This window comes from Mastigoproctus giganteus, chromosome 10, assembly GCF_048544385.1.
Source record: "Mastigoproctus giganteus isolate SK-2022 chromosome 10, ASM4854438v1, whole genome shotgun sequence".
Taxonomy (NCBI): Eukaryota; Metazoa; Arthropoda; class Arachnida; order Uropygi; family Thelyphonidae; genus Mastigoproctus; species Mastigoproctus giganteus.
In genome coordinates this window covers 109,813,415-109,831,450 of record NC_143584.1, presented here as the reverse complement: position 1 = coordinate 109,831,450, position 18,036 = coordinate 109,813,415, and positions in this window count along the sequence as shown.

Below are 18,036 nucleotides of genomic sequence, written 5' to 3'. Positions count from 1 at the left end.
CGCAGGTTTAGAGAACAAGTGGAGAAATACCATCAGGACCTGTAATTTTCTTAGCACCAGATTCATCAAAATCCTTCTGATATCCTTTTGGCGGAAGCCCACAGGTTGCATTGAATGGAGTGTGCTGGGAATGGTTTGAGGTGATTATTTACCAAGATCATCAATACATGAGTTGGAAGAAAAATAGAATGCTAGCAGGTCAGCTTTATCTTTGGCTGATGTGGCAACAGAACCATCTGGTTTTGTCAGATGTGGGAACAGAGATGGACAAAAATTGCGGCCAATATCTTTGGTAAGAGACCAGAATGCTCAGCTACCATTTGGACTAAAAGCAAGGTTTCTTCTCTTATCCTGTTCGAAATCTAGTTTGAACTGATTAATAACTGCTTTACAAAGTATAAATAATACTTAATAATTTTTATTATAAAAACGTAGTACTGGAAATATTTTATAATAAAAATTCAGAAATATTATACGATTTCAGAGAATATAGCCTTAGTGGTTCGCATTAAAAATATGTTGAAAGGGGTTCGCGATAAAAAAATATTACATTGAAAGGGGGTTCGCGAGTCAAAAAACGTTGGGAACCGCTGCAATAGAGGAACCAGTAGCAGGAAGTGATCACGGAGTTCTACGGTTGGTGATGAAGAGAGAGGTAGCAGTAGTAAAAGGCAAAGGAATGGGTTATAATTTCAGAAAAGGAAATTACGATGCTTTAAGGTGCTACATGGCCTCTATTAACTGGGTAGATATCGCACAGAGAACGAATACAATTGAACTGCGGTATGCTTTGAAAACATTAATCACAGACGCCTTGAACGCGTATTTACCATTAAAAAAAATACTCCACGACGAGGGTTCCAAGTTGGATGAATTGTGAAGTTGCCACATTACTTGAGCAGAAAAAGGTGGCATGGAAAAGTTACAGAGCAATAAAAAGTACTGAAGCCTATAACAGCTACAAGATGATCTGTAATAGAGCCACAAAATAATTCGACAGGCAAAGGTAGTTTATGAGAAATCGCTAGCAAACAGGGCAAAGAGGGGGGGGGGGGGAATTAAGGAATTCTTCACATATATGAATGCTAAGAAGAGCAGGACAAGCCAGATCGGAGCTTTACGTAAGGGAAAGGGATAGTATTAAATACATCAGCTGCCGTTGCAGATGAACTCAACAGTTATTTTGCATCGATATTTACAGAAGAAAAACTTTTTGTGGCAATGGCAAATCGTGGGAGCGAAGTTGAAAAATATGTAATTAATAATATTGAAATTTCGCAAGATTATTTAATGAAAAAAACTTTCGAGCCTACAGGCCAGTAAGACTCCTGGAGTTGATGGAATATACCCTATAATCTTAAGGGAGGCGTCAAGTGAGTGCATTGAACCATTGGGGCTAATTATGCGAGCATCACTAGACTCTGGGGAGATTCCGTTGGATTGGAAAAGTGCCAATGTATCTCCCATACGTAAGGGTGGTTCTAATAGTGAAGTGGGAAATTATCGACCTGTCAGTCTGACTTCAGTGGTAGGGAAAATCATGGAGGCAGTGATTGATCAAGGGTGGAATTCAGGATCATTTGGATAGAATTGAAATTCTCAAGGATACTCAGCATGGTTTTGTAAAGGGAAAATCATGTTTAACAAATCTGGTTGGCTATTTTGAAAGGGTCACTCATGAGCTGGATTTAGGGAATAATTTCGACATTGTTTATTTAGATTTCAGCAAAGCTTTTGACTCAGTCCCACATGAGCCATCCTGCTATCCATCTAAGGATTTTCCCAGTGATTCCAGCTGGAACAGGTTGGAATCACTGGGAAATCCTTAGATGGATAGCAGGATGGCTTCAGGGCAGGAGGCAGAGGGTTGTGATAAATGGCTATTCCTCAGATTGGGTTGATGTAAGAAGTGGGGTTCCCCAAGGATCAGTATTAGGACCACTGTTGTTTTTAATTTTCATAAACGACATTGATGAAGGGATAGAGGGCGTGATGTCTAAATTTGCAGATGATGTTAAAATTGGTAGAGTAGTTAATGATCACTGTCAAGCTGAGCTTCTTCAGAGAGACCTAGATAGACTTCAAGAATGGTCAGAAAAATGGCAGCTGTGCTTTAATCCAACAAAGTGTAAGGTATTACACCTGGGAAACAGTAATCCCAAAATAACTTATTCACTTGGTGGAGTTCAACTAAACCCAGTACTGGAGGAAAGGGACTTGGGTGTTACGATACGGTCAGACATGAAATTCTCTGAGCATTGTAAACAGGTTGCAAGGAAGGCCCATGGTGTCCTATCGATGATCTATGGAACTTTTGCAAGTAGAGATAGGGACGTGATAATCCCATTATATAAGGCTTTTGTTAGACCACACTTGGAGTACTGTGTTCAAGTATGGAGACCGCACCTAAAGAAAAACATCGAGCTTCTTGAAAGAGTGCAAAGACGGGTAACTCGCCTGGTGAGATCGGCAAAAGGGGGTCCTTATGAAGAAAGACTTCGAATATGTGGGTTGCAGAGTTTGGAAACTAAACACCTTAGAGAAGATTTGATTGAGGTGTTTAAGGCTCTGAGAGGCATCAGTAAAATGAATGACGAAATTTTCAAGATTATAAATGATGCTAGAACTAGGGGACATAAATTCAAGTTACAGGGGAGATGTATAGATTGGAGTGCAGGAAGTTTTATTTTAGTCAGCGAGTTATAAATTACTGGAATAAGTTGCCTATTCCAGGCTGACAGTTTGGGGAAATTCAAAGGTTATCTGGACAGTACCTTCGGGTGAGAGAAACGCATAGGATGATAGGTTTAATTTCCTTTTCTTTTATTAATTATTAGTTTTCTTTTTGGCTGGTGCAGCTAAAGCCATAGGCTTTCTTGTACCATGCGGCCATTACTAATACTAACTTATAAATTAGATCAATGCACTTAATCAATAAACTAACTTTGTATTATCCACACAGTAAAAGAGTGCTTCATCTCAACATTAATCCACGACTATTTATAGTTACACATGTTAACAGATGAACAACTGCACTGCGAAAGTCAACAGCATTTTTCTAACAGTCCTGTTTAAACATAACTCTTTTACTGGATTCAAAAACTCTGCCCGGGTAAGAAACTGCGATATTACGAAAATATCATTTCTCGTGATTTTTTTCCCTATCGCTACAAGGTGAAGAGAAGATAGTACATGGGTATTTAAGCTGTCGTAAGCGGCAACTGTATATAAGAATATTGCATCTGGAGAAATGTAATTTAATTTATATTGGAATGGCTTTCGAATGTACTGTGCGGAATCGACTAGATTTATTAGAGTCGGCTGATTGCATTTGTGGTTGGCGATGTCTGTCGAAATTGGCCTAAATGTTTAGATGACTACGTTTTTTCTTTGGTTTTTGGACACGTTTTCACTGAATGTGGAAGGTTATTCAGAGACAGTTTGGGTTATTTTGCTTATTTTTTTTTATTTGTTTTATTTATTTTTACGCCTGGATACAGTACACTGCGTCGTAGGAGGCGACCAACTTGTAATAACCCAATGACAGAATAGGAAGAAAACCACAACAAAAGCAAGAGCAGGTTTTTGAGTGTTTTTTTTAGATAGACCTAGGAACATTTATGCGCATGGTTAAGGGTGGCTATGCCCCCCGATGGCGCCTCCGTAGGCAGGAGCAGCAGTGCGTAGCACACGCTTCTTGATTAGACCGGTGTTCGAGCCCGTGACCACCAAATACGGAGGATGCGGAAAGGTCAGGGAATGACCACTACATATCCCCGGAGCAATATGGTCTTAGTTGCTAATACTCCTAAAAACCAAATAACAAACATAACAAGCCCCCCGATGAATACGTCCCTACACCCCAAAGTTGGAGAAGTTCTTTTTCCAACGAGGATCTGAAATATATTTGGTGCGGTGTACCAAATATATTTCGTTTCAAGGTAGCTTCTCGCTAAATAGAATCGCTTATCTTGTTGAATTATTTCCAAAATACCTTTTTTTTTTTTTTTTTTAAATTTCAACCGTCATACAGAAAATAAGTGTTATCGAAAAGGTATTTTAATTTCAATCAGTAAAAACAGTTGGCGAAACAATTCACTGCACAATCTTACCGCAAAATGTATTAACACATTAACAACAAAAAAAAAAACTGTTGTAACTGTTTCCAATCTTAATAATCACTAATACTTTTTCATCAGAAAGTCTGAATGGGCGTCAGAAGCATAACTAAGAATGTTGTCCTGCCCACCCCCCCCTCCCGTGAGATTTCAGAACATCTCTCCACGTCAACTTTATTAACCATATCCTACCAGCCCCAAGCCGTTGACCTAAACTAGCTGGTGGCAACTTATTCCAATGATTAACAACTCACTAGAGAAAAGAAAACAAGACTTATTACGAATTACTCTATATCTCTCTTACTCTAAATTTGCTTCCTCAGTGATTATTAACTTCCAACCACCAGAGCGCTTAACCATTGACGCCCTCGTTGTATGGCAGTTTCTTTCCCTAGTAACGGACATCATGAAGCATTCGTATGCAGGATTCTTTACCCGATAGCAAACCCCAGGTACTGAGAACACACGCGGGCCTTTAACCTATAGCAACATTATTAAACAAATAGCATCTACTCTTTAGGCTGCCGTGTGGACCCATACAAAAACGCGACCATGTGTGTGCATGCGCGCACAGGTTAACAAGTAGCAGTTCTGTCCTCATCACCTTGTTCAAAAAACTGCGTAGTATATACACAATTCAATAAATAAACTTGAATTGAATTTTCTTTATAATTTCATTCTTCTTTGAATCATGAGATCAAATTAATACCTTCAAGACAGTTATTTTGCTCTCGCGCGACATAACTATCAACTAAATATTATAATTATTTAATTGATAATTATGTCTCGAGAAGGAGCGGGAGAATAAAAAGAATTTTATATTCATTTCACAGGAATGTGTACAGACTGAGCAAGACAGAACTATTTGAGAATGATTCAGATGCTTTCGTGGATACAAGCACTAATACTTTGGTACACAGCCTTTTCCTGTTTTTATAGTGGGCCGAGCAAAAAAAATTCTAAAGTTTAATATCTTTTTCATTCTCCCAGTCCATGAGGAATGAAAAAGCATAAAAAGATAGTTTCTTTTTATTACAAAAAAAAATTAATACTATATTTCATGAATTTTAATAACATTTTATATAAATACTATTTATAAGTGTTCATTGAAAAATTAGACAAAAAAATCATTCGAATACAGATGAAAACGCCAGAGATTTTGTACGGGTTTATGATTTTTGATATAGGCATATTGGATTTGTATTAGTATAATGATTTGCGTTTCTTGTAAGACATTTTCTAAAAATGGGGGAATAAGTAATCATTTCCTGGTGTGTGTGTTCCTCTGGAAATGCAAGAACTTCTGGTAATTTTACACTGAAATTAGTCTTCATTCTCTTTTCAGCAGCCATGTTGAAATAGGTAAGTGCGTACATAAATGACAGACAGCATTCAACCCAAAAGGTAGCTAAGAAATAAGCGCATTCGTTATATAGAATGATGGCGTCTCGCTCATATTTGGCTAAAACATATATAGTTACAGTTTTCCTTGTAGTTTATATTAAAATAAATAAGTGAGTAAAGTCAACCAAAAAAAATAAGCTCAAAGCTTATTACTACACTCGATTTTCAATAAAAACAGTTATACCGTTTTTCATGATTATATTCATCCTGCAATCATGATTGCGGAATGATTTTAGTGTCTTAAAGATTCCAATCCCCTCCCCCACGCACACAAAACTGTGCCTTTCGCAGTAACATTGACTGAGATAATTAGTTAAGTGAGTAATTTGATGGCTCTGTATCTGCTTCCGCAATCAGAATGTGATTATATAATTAATGTGATTATGTGATAACCTTGAGCAAAAAATTCTTTTTCGTTAATATTCTGTCTTTCTGTTCTCCATAGACAACAAACAGTAGATTTTTTTTTAACTATCCTGCGTATCCCGCCTTTGCCATAGAGTAGTAAGAAAGATACTCCCCCATAGACGATAATGTTAATTCCTGTTACATGTTAAACATAGAAAGTGGCGCCACCAATTTCGGACCTAAGAAACGGGCTGGAACATTGCGAAGGGTTCGTGGAGAATTCAGCTTTATAATTGCGATGGACAATATATCAATTCACTGATTATTAGTATAAAATATTCACAATTAATTATTGTTCCAATACGAAAAGAAGAGACTACAAAAGACGGAAGAATAACGAAATATAAACATAATTAAATATATCAGCAAGGCTAAATTACTGGTTATGATAGCTGAGTGGTAATACTAAAGGAAATCGTTTACGAATTCCTCAGTTCAAACCTCCGCCTTTTTGGCCACCTACCTTTTTTCTCCCTTATGATTTAAATTCATTTCTCAAGTATACACATGGTAATTTACTTATGTTTTCACATATTTAATTTTAATTTAATTCTTTTCCTTTATTTATTTGTTACTTTTGGCATGGCATCCTATGAAATGAACACTGCATCATTTAGCTGCTAACCATAGCCACTAATAATTTTTTTTTTTTTATTTTGTATACAACACAAAAATACAAAGGATCTGGAATCAATGAAAAATTTGGAATACAATTTTAACTAAATTGATGTTTTATTGCTGAGTTAGTTATTTTCTTTAACAAAATTTAGCATTCTTTCATTTAGATCTATTTATTTGAGTTAGCTTTACAACAAAAAAAAAGACACACTATATAATTCAAATTCCTTTCATTTATGAAGTTTCTCATTACATATGAAAGATTTGAATTATATTTAGTCTTCTGTAAATTTAAATAGTAATATCATCACATGAACTGTCTTTAAGTCATAAAATTAAAACCATGACTAGACTTATGTGCCCAGTACAAGCAACATAAACAAATAAATTAATAATAATAAAGTACCATCACAGTCCTTAATACAATCCTTGATTTCATAAACCATAAAGATGCTATGATATGCTGTTACTGAGAGATAAGCTTTGCTTCCTTTGCAAATATAAAATATCACTATTTTTCTTACAACTCCATCATCAAAATTCAGATAATTTTGATATTGGAGTTGTAAGAAAGTTACTGATAGAGATAAAGGCTCTGAAACATGCTTAAGACTTTCTTGTGGACAGTTCAATAGACAAAACAAGTGGGAGCTGTCATCTTCAACAATATCAGAACCTTGTTTTTAAACTATGATAGCCATTCTGAACTTTTTTTTTTTTTTTTTTTTTTTTATAAAAAGGAACAGGTATTTTTCATATTTACAATAATCTTCAGATCTGGCTTTCAGAGACATTCTGAAGATTACTTTGGAATGTCTCTGAAAACCAGAAGAAGACACTTCAGTGATTTAGAGTTCATCAGACAATAGTATTCCATCCAAATTATGGAGTTATCTTATTTGTGGATTTGTCATGTTTTATATAGTTCAGAATAGTCAGTTAATCAGTTAATATTGCTTTGATACAACTGATCTCTAATAAAAAAAAAAAAAAAAAAAAAAAAATCATGACAATTTTTCCCTCTAGCTTTCACAACATGTGTTTAATATATTTCAATTTTTTTTTTTTTTTTTTTTTTTTTTTTAAGGGATTTTGATGCTTGACTAGACTGATAAGCCACATTCACATTTTTCACTTTTTGTTTTAACATAATTTTCAAGGAAGACTGAATAAGCACTTTTTGCATATTATCTTTGTGCTTGTGGTTCCCAATCCACTCAAGGTCAACAAAACATGTTTTATCACAGTTTTTTTTACAAAATTTTCCTTATAAAATACCAAATCAACTTCAGAAAAGAAGATATTTGATACATTTTTAATTGTATTCAACAATTCTCTTGATGGCCATTTCAATCCATACACCTCATATTAAAATCCTTAAAAAACAACAACAGTTTGTCAATATCAAGATCTTTTGGGCCTAATAGTAAATTTTTACATGTTCCACAATTGTTGCTCTTTAAAATATTTCTGGCTAGATAACCTGAGACATACCAGTACATTTTCATCATAAATATCCATATCCTCACTGTACCTGGTGGATTCTGACTCTTTGTCACTTTATCAGTGAGACTTACTGGCTCACTAGCATCCTGGTGAACCAATTCAAGCAAAGTATCAGTATGGTTTCAGAGGCCAAGAACAGCAGCAGCATCATCATCTTCACAATTAGATAATGCACTTTGTTTATTCATTGTATGCACAGTTTGTCTTTTTCCTGCATAGCTGTTATTTGCTTCCTTAAACAATTCAGCAAAACAGGGCAGAATCCTGGCTTATTAGCAATGTTCAACATTAAATGCTTCAGGATTTTTCTGCTTGGTAAATTGAGCATCCTTCTCAATAACTTATAAGAACTTGGGCTTTGAAAGTAAATATTAAGAGCAAAAGCCTTGTCTATGGCTGCCCACCTTCTGCCTTTCAAGCTACATGCAAATGACAGAATTTGGGATAAAAGGAAATGCATATTGTGCTGCAGTAAGGCTATCCTTAACCCTGTTGAGCAATAAATTTTTATTCTGCTGAAGTTCCACAACTTTATTTTTAAGCCTGGATGTAACTGATCTCAACATTAAGATTTTTTTGTATTTTGGGTGTTGGCTCATTCTCTGCACTTAACCCAGGTACTTCATGCAAAGTATCACTCACCAGAGTTGTTTCTGTGTCAGGCATGGCTGAAAAACGTGGACTGAATGCCTCACAATCAGTTGAAGGAGAAACTCAGTATTCAGCCAAGAAAATTTGATAAGGTTTTTCCTTTCAGTGCTTGTAAAACACCAATCATAAAAATGAGATCCACACATTCTTGCATTATTATATAATAATGATGCATAATTAGCTTGATGTCAAATACTATCATACTTACCAACTGCTTTCAACCAGTCAGTAATCCAGAAAAAAGAAAAGTCAAAACCAAGGATAATTAAAAAAATAATAATAATAAAAAATAAATAAAGACTAATATGAGCAGGAATGGCAATATTTATAGAATTGCACATTTTAGAAGGGAAGAGTAAACTCCCCAACCAAATCATGTCTTTACGTCTATAAATTTAAATTATATAATTATTCGATAAACTATTACTTTGATTAATATCAAAACACTATTAATATTGTCGCTGAGTGGTCAGGAGTGGGAGTGCAGTAGCCCACATACTCCTTGAGTAGACTGTGGTTCAAGCCCCTGACTGCTAGATATGGTTGATCTGCCAACCAGTGCATGGGCGATTATGGTCCAATTCCCTCAATATGAGTTGTTTGAGGAGGCTTCCATCCTGCAGTGGATTGATAACGGCTGCTGCTTACCTCTTATTCATATTAATTAATGTAATACGTTTGTAGTTAGTTGATTAGCTATTTAATAGTTTTTCTTTTACATTTCATTAAAAATTTCCTGGTTCTATCAATTATGATAAATTACCTTAAATGTTCTTTCGGAAATTAGTATAATCGCACTCCACATTTGTTACATGAGCACTTCTCTTCATAATGTCAGCAGACAAATACAAAAAAAAAAAAATAATAATAAATAATAATAATAATGCACAAAAATAATTATAATAGTAACCCAAATGCAATGAAGAATGAATTCGCTACGCTAATAATAATACAGAAATAATTATAATAATAGTAACCAAAATGCAAAGAAAAATGAACTCACTACGCTCAACGATATTAATCTTTTCAAAACAGTACCAACTTTACTAGCAATGGGCATGTGCGCTAGCACTGTGGATTTTGATGGCCGCGTTAGTTTATCGGTCCGAAACTGGTGGCGCTGTATTCTTTGCTAAAGAAACAATGCCGTGTTTGATATATATAATAACATATACAAATAATACATAAATGTTATATGCTGGTATGTATGGGACAGTATTTTATGTTTTGTATGCAAGTGTGTTACGTAATATTAGAATGGTGTGGCTCAATTACAATAGCATAAATAGGTGCTGTTTCGCTAATGGAGGAAATGTTTGGCGAGTAAGAAGTTTTATCTGACTGGCGAACTGCATCAAAATTGCTGACTCTTGCATATGTAAATAAATAATATTAAATGAATGAAATAAAAATAATATAAAATAAAATAGTAGGTTTGAAAGAAATAAAAGGAATGGACGCTTACGCCGGCGGTTAAATTGTCCTTGAAATCACGCCCAAATAAAAGAGTAATAATTTGGCTTATTCCACTACAGTAAGGCGACCAGATTTTGAAAAAAAAAAAAAAGGCTGATGACATGAAACTTTGTAATTAAATAACAGTAACAAAACTGCCACTGTGAACATTATTATTATTAATAGCAGCCATATGGTGCAAGGAAGCCTGAGGCTTATGCTGCACCAGGAAAAAAAAGGTTCCCGAGAACCTGAGAGAGAGAGAGAGAGACAATAGTAGAAGGGAATCATCAAGAAAAAGAAGAATGATGTTTGTAAACGGCCTATCCCTCTTCACACATACCAATAACAGAATTACAAAACTTAACCTTTGTATGAGCTGTCGTTTTAGGCGATCGAACGAACTGTAACAGCTTTAGATTTTTTTTTTTAAGACGATAAAAGCTAAGTTTACCTCTCCTTTACGCTTTGTGCCAACTAAAACGATTTACTCGTTACAGTATACACATCACAGTTCAACGCTATTTTTAACGAATAATTATTCTTGCGCTGTCTTTACAAATGTTTCGAAATTCTGTACCTAAAAAACATAAAAGTTAAAGTTTACAGGACTGGAAGTGTGATTGGTTTCGTATAGGGATTTATATTTTTTTAAGCAGTGTGGAACGTTACTGTTTGTGGGAGTATAAGGATCAGCCAGCTGAATAGGCGGCGAGTGCTACTGACCAACTGCCTGGGCATTCAAGGTCCTGGGTCTAGACAATTGTCCCACTGAATTGCATAAACAGCTAAACAAGCATGTTCAGAAACCCCTTAAGTATTAATACAAACTGTGCTAATAGTGGGTTACATCTGGAAATGTGATTAGCGTGTTTACATTGCAAAAGCTGCAAAACAAGATTTCATTTCAACTATCCCTTCCTCCTCACTCAGAGATTTCCAAAATTCCCTCGGGTATGCAAGTAAAACTTTGAGCAGTAAAGATGTCTACATTACCAGATCCGAAATAAAATGTTTAAATTTTGATGATCACAATATTTTAATACAGTGGATAACATGTTTCTGTATAGTCTATGCGGTATAATGTACATTCCTATAAAATATGCACTGCGTAGAATAAATGAAAGTCATGGAACTTTGTGTGACCACAACGCTAGTTATAATTTTTTTTATTATTTACTTTTTCACTGTATGATAATTTCTTTATTGTATCGATTCTCAATACTTGAAAGGCTCAAGGAAGAAATATCAATGATATCCAGTATAGTCCCTGTGTTTTGCTCTCTGTTCTGTAACACATGAATCATGTGAATAAATAAATAAACCATCTGAAATTCAATAGAACTTGTAATGAACCAAAGAATTGAATAAATTGTATTTATTGCTACTTGATTTTTTTAGAATTTATTTTCTGTATGTCTGCATCACACAAACAGCTTGAAATTTTATAGCATACTTTCGCCAGAGTTTTGATACAAGCTTTTATACATGCTGTACTACTGCTACTGGGAAAGCAATTGTATAAAACCAGACTAGATTATTCTACTACTATAAATAGCTACATTATGAGATATAAAATACGCATTTTAGAGACTTTCTTCTACTGAACTAGTTCAATTCTTTTGGAGAACTATAGGCAACTGATACACTGAAGATGTGTGCTGCTATTCATACTTTAACAGTGTGAGAGCTCTTGCACTGGACAGGTGCCTGAGACTTCGGGGTCTCAGACCGAGTTCTGGCCTACCAAATAGCACATGTACAGTAATAAATACAGTAATCCATCGTTAACATCGCCAAGCACACAAATCCCCACAGGTGCTGATATAAACTGTGCTAACAACAGATGCCTAGTAATGTAATTATGTTTCATTTTAAAAATCAACATGTATGGGGAAAAAAAAAAAAAGAAAGAAAACACTACTTCTAACCTCTTCTTCCTGGTGGGCTCTGTAGGAAACGTAAAAATTTTTTTTGGAAGCACGAAACAACAAACGTATTTTTGTGACTTTGTAAATGAAAAATAAATATACTGTATAATAGACTGGCTGTAACTGTATACATATTGTAATGTATTTATTGTACTGTAATAGTTGCAACACAGGGCTTTCAACAGTAGGAAACTGTCTAAAATACATTCGGAACACTGACCTTGCGTCATGCTTCGTTTGCCACGAAACAGCAGCAAAACATTCAGAGTGATAAAACATTTTAGTCTGATTTTCGTGTACATAAGCTTTTACATTTTTATAGTCTCAATAAATTATAATTTTTAGTTAGTTTGGATGGTAATTACTAGATCGACTAAATGTCCTATCACCAATCTTCGAAGGGTTTTTTTTGGCAACACCACTGACCAATAAAGTCTGCAGACAAGCTAGTTTTAATTAATAATGCACTGTGAGCGGCCATAATATAAATAATCGAAAAACCACACTTAAAACCAACTTCATGCATACTTGATCAGGAAATGAGAGAATGTTTAGTGTTCTGTGACAATAAGATTGTGTGCAATCAAAAAAATATTGAAGTTATGTTCCGCGCCTTTCACCTTTATACCAGAGAAAAACAAATGATTTTTTTCTTTGTAAGCCGGATCATTTGACTTATTTTAAATTTGTTTATGCTCTTGATATAAACCGTTATAAATTGAAATATTAATAAAATGGTATTTGCTTCTTCAAAAAAAAATGGCGCATCATCACAAAAATTTCCTGGCACTTGGTATAACTACTCTATACAACAAAAAATGTTTATATTTAACAGTTTATTATGTATTTTATGTGCCGAATCCAATGGTATCATTGATTTTTGACTCTTTATTTAAGAAAAGTGAAGATTCTACACTTTTCGACATTTATATTTATTACATACAATTAATATGCACCAATACTTTATATAAGAGCTCGTAATATTCTTTTTTTTTTTTTTTTTTTTTTCCCAGTATGGTATGGCTACCAAACGAAGTAATCTGGTAGTAATCTGCTATGTTTGCGGATATTACATATCGGTCCAAAGCAGGCGAAGAACAACATCGTTGGTAGCATCAAGTTTTGCACTGCATATGACGTCTAGTTTTGAATGCTCATGGGTGATCAAGACAAGCTGTGAGTACCTCACTTCTGCTGTATTAGTTCCAGGTCAATATTAGAGTCATGGTTTCGTGGCATTCGTAAGTGTATAGGTCAAATCAAAATATATAACAAAGTTTAAAAAGACTGCGGGTCGAAAAGCTGTTGTGCATCTCAACATTGAGGCCCTCCATTGTTCTGATGCTACACAGTGAAGATTAGCCAATTCTGAATGCACCTCCCAGAGCCAATTCTGAATGCATCTTCCAGAATTAGATGATGAATCTGGTGAAGAGGTTAATTGCAATTACACCTGAGAAGCCTGTTCTAGCAAAAGGTCACACTTTCCTAATTAGCAAGAATTAGATGACATGGTGAACGAATGGGTCTAAAAAATTCCAGTGCAGAGCTCCTGATATCTCGTTTAAAACAGTGGAATGTATAAGATCCCAGCTGAAAGACTCCCTCACACAGAAAAGACATAAGGCTCATGCACATTTTCACACTTTCAGAATCTCTGTGCTATCCTTTTGATTTGATTGGTCATGATCCAGAGGAGTGCGTTGCTTCCAGATAGGAATTCACACTGGCATACCCATCGATTCCTGTTGCGCATCCGTTCATATTAAAGAAGACGATGAAAAGTAAATAATATGTTAGAGAGGATCAAATATGACCAGTATAAATGGAATGTCTATGGGGACTTCAAGATACTGGGATTACTTCTGGGTATATAAGGTTATTGCACTAAGCTCCTTTGCTTTTCTCTGCCTATAGGGCAGCATATCAGCACTACAGGAAAAAAGAATAGTCTGCCACAATTGAGTTTCAGCCTAGTGCACACAATGCAGTAAACAGTCTCTTGGTTCCATGAAACATCTGGTTTCCACTACCCCATATCAAGTTGGGATTAGTCAAACAATTTGATCCAAACAATTAGCACCAGATCCTCAAGGTCACACCTTTAAGCATATACAGGCAGTTCTCGGGTTTACGAGTTTTTTTTCCCCCAAGTATCAACAAAATCGAAAATATGAACATTAATTGCAAAAAAATGAATGTTAAACATTCATAAATACCGCATTTCAAACCATTTGCGTAGCTATACAATACAGTGTGCCCAGCTTTACGATATTAATCCATTCCAGAGACACCATCGTATTGTTAAAATATCATAATATGAACCCAATAACCCACTGTTTTTTGGTAATTCGTTTCAAGATCTCGGAAGTTGAAATTTTCGCTGTATAACTGAGCTATTTATCTCTCTGAAATGTCATTTTTAAGGCCATATAAAAGGTCGTGAGCATGGTTTGTAAATTGTATTAGTTACCAATTCAAATCATTAAATGCACTACACTTTCATCATTATCATATGTCCCCGTTCTAAGAATCAATTTTAAACGCCTTTGTGATATTTTTCTAAAGCACATTTCTGGAGATCACGACCACAAAACAATTTGCACTTTCCGGTTTATTGGGTTTTTCTGTTAGTGCAAACAATTATAAACGGTTAGTAAACGCGATCTTCTTATATTTTCGAAAATACCGATAGCTGGAACTGTGTGGTTTTTTACGTTATTATGGCGAAATGCCCTTCCCCTTTACTGAAATCTTCAATCGTATAAAAACATAAATAAAATTTAAGAAACTTCTCTTCATTCTTTTTAAGCTTCGTAACCTTGTTACTCCACGCGAATCGTGTTAGTTGCAATTTGTGTGTACCATTAATAAAAAATGCTTATGCATGCAATCGGGAAATTTATAATTAAAAGAGATTATCTTGGAAACAAATGCCCCTTGAAACATTTCTGAAGACGACGACTCCTTGTGCAACAAACCAGCGAGTGCCGAGCCAATAATGGGCGATCAACGAGTGTGCATTTAGTCGATGATGGTAAAGAATAAACATTCTTTAACATTTGTAAGTCGTAAATAATTTCTCTATTATTATAATTTGCTTGATTTTGCAGGCTACGTTTTCATTTCTTTGGGTAAAGCAATCGTTGTTTAAACATAAACTAATTAGGTAATTAATTTCATTGTTGAGAACGTAACCCATATTTTTAACCTTATGTCTATGTGAAATAAATTCCCGCTTTACGAGTTTTCGCTTTACGAGCGCGCGCTCTAGGAACGAATTAACTCAAAGTCGAGAACTACCTATACACTGTTTTGAAATTATCCAATGCAAAAGTGAATGTTGGCATATTTATAGGTGCACAGGTAAAGCAGACGTTGTCTTCAAAAGAAAAGAACTGGCAGACAAAATGACAGAAGCTGAGCGAAATGCTTGGTAGTTGTTTAGCCTTGTAGTGAATAGCCTTCTTGGTAAAATTAAGAGTGAAAATTAAAATTAGCAGAATGTCAATCAAGCTGCTACATTACTTGCACTCATCTGAATTTTTTCAGACCAAATCTGGGCGATGTTAGTAAAGAGCGTGGGCAGGGATTCCACCAGGACATACAGTCAATGGAGAATAGTAGTAATAGTAGTAGTAGTAGTGGCATGTGATGCAAGAAAGCAAGCGTATGAGCTTATGCAGCATCAGCCAGAAAAAAAAATTACAAAACAATTCCCTCTAAATATTTGACCAGTTCCTCATTAAATTTATTTAACCTATCAACTTCCACAACGACAGATGGAAGTTTGTTCCAGCAATTAACCACCCGCTGGCTAAGGGAAAATTTCCGCACATCAATTCTACATCTGTCCTTCCTCAATTTCAATTTATGGCCCCTTAGGTTCGCAATCTGAACAAGTGGAAGAATCCCATCAGAATTCAGCGTGCTCAACCCATTCAAGGCCTTATACATCTCAATCAGATCACCTCGCAGGTGCCTAGTCTCCAGCTGCTGCAATTTGCAGAACTTAAGCCACTCCTGGTAAGAGGATCCCTTCATTCCCCCTCACCAATTTTGTTGCCCTTCTCTGTACACGCTCAAGCAAATCTACGTCCTTCTTAAAATGAGGCCTCCAAATCTGCACGCAGTACTCAAGGCCTGGCCTGACCATTGCCTTATACAGAGGGATAAGCACCTCCTTTTCCCTGCTAACAAAATTCCTGTATATCATTGACAACACCCCATGACCTGCCCTGGCAGCTTGTCTGCACTGCTCAGAAAACTTCATATCTGACTGCACAATTACTCCCAGATCTTTTTCATTTTCTACCTCCTTAAGTGTTGTACCACACAGTTGGTACGTTTCTCTGGGGTTACTTCTACTCATATGCAGTACTTTGCATTTGTCAATGTTAAACTTCAGTTGCCACTTCTCAGCCCATCTGCCCAAATTTTCTAGATCCTGTTGCAGTAGTACACTGCCAGTACTGTCATTAACAACCCTGCCAACCTTTATCATCTGCAAACTTCGACACTAAGACTGATATACCTTCATCAATATCATTGATAAATGTACAAAACAACAGTGGACTCAACACGGAACTCTGTGGGACACCACTAATAACATTAGTCCACGAAGAGCAGTACCCACTGATTACCACCCTTTGTCTTCTCCCACTCAACCATCCTTTTATCCATTGTAGCAACTTGCCCTTAATACCATTCTGCTCCAATTTGTACAATAGTCTTCCATGCGCAACAGTGTCAAAAGCTTTCTTGAAATCCAAGTATATGATATCATTTTTTGCATCCAGTTCCTTTGTAATCACATTATAATAACCAATCAAATTTGTGAGACAAGACTTTTCCTTAACAAACCCATGCTGTGTCTGAATTATTGCTGCAGTCTTGTCTAGATGATGCTGCAATGCATCTTTAACCAGTGACTCCATTATTTTACCCGGAACAGAAGTTAAACTAACTGGTCTGTAATTACTCGTGTCATCCTTCAAACCCCTTTGTGAATTGGGTCACATTTGCACTTCTCCAGTCGGTGGGGACCTCCCCTGAGTCCAAGGATGCTCTCATAATTATGGCTAAAGGTTTGTTTAGTTGCTTTGCCGCCTCCTTTAATATAACTGGATAGATCCCATCCACTACAGGTGCCTTTCTTATAGGCGCCAAAGAAGGTAGGGTGTAGCTACGAGAGGCAACTATACCCGGTTCTTGATTCAGAATGATCACAGCGACCACACAAAAGACAAAGGAGTTCAAATGTACATTTTGAAGGAAATTATTTGATTAACTGGAGAAGGGTTTCTACTTTTTAATTTGCGATTTTTAACTTATTCTAATACTGTAGCAAATATTAATACTCTGTTCTGTACAGAAATTAAAGAAATCTAATTAATTCGCTATAATATTATTAAATGTTTACCTTTCTTTCATTTTTGGGCAAAACCATTAGTGCTATGCAAAATCTAGAGTCGTATTCGGAATCAGCACGCCCAAATTCATAAAAAGGAAGAAATTCATTAAACAGAACCTTTTTGAAATTTTGTTAGTGTTGTCCCTCATCAGACAACACTATAACAATGGTACCGCAGCTCCCAAGAAACAACATACAAAGGAGACCTTTAACTTGTTATGACTGATTGTTTTCACGAAATATGCGGTACCATTGTTACATAGTGTTGTCCGATGAGGGACCACACAAACAAAATTTTACTGCAATCCTGGTGCAGCTTAAAGTTTAGTTGCGATAGTTTCGTGTGAACGTTTAAATATCTCAAAAAAAAAAAATAAAAAAAAAAAGACCAAAATAAATATTATAAAAATTTACTGACTTCCCAAAATGTGTGTCCTCATTATATTGATATAAGAAATAATGCAACGATACGTAATTATCATGCCTTGGCACCCTTTATTATTTCTGATTTTTTAAAACTTTTTCCAATAAT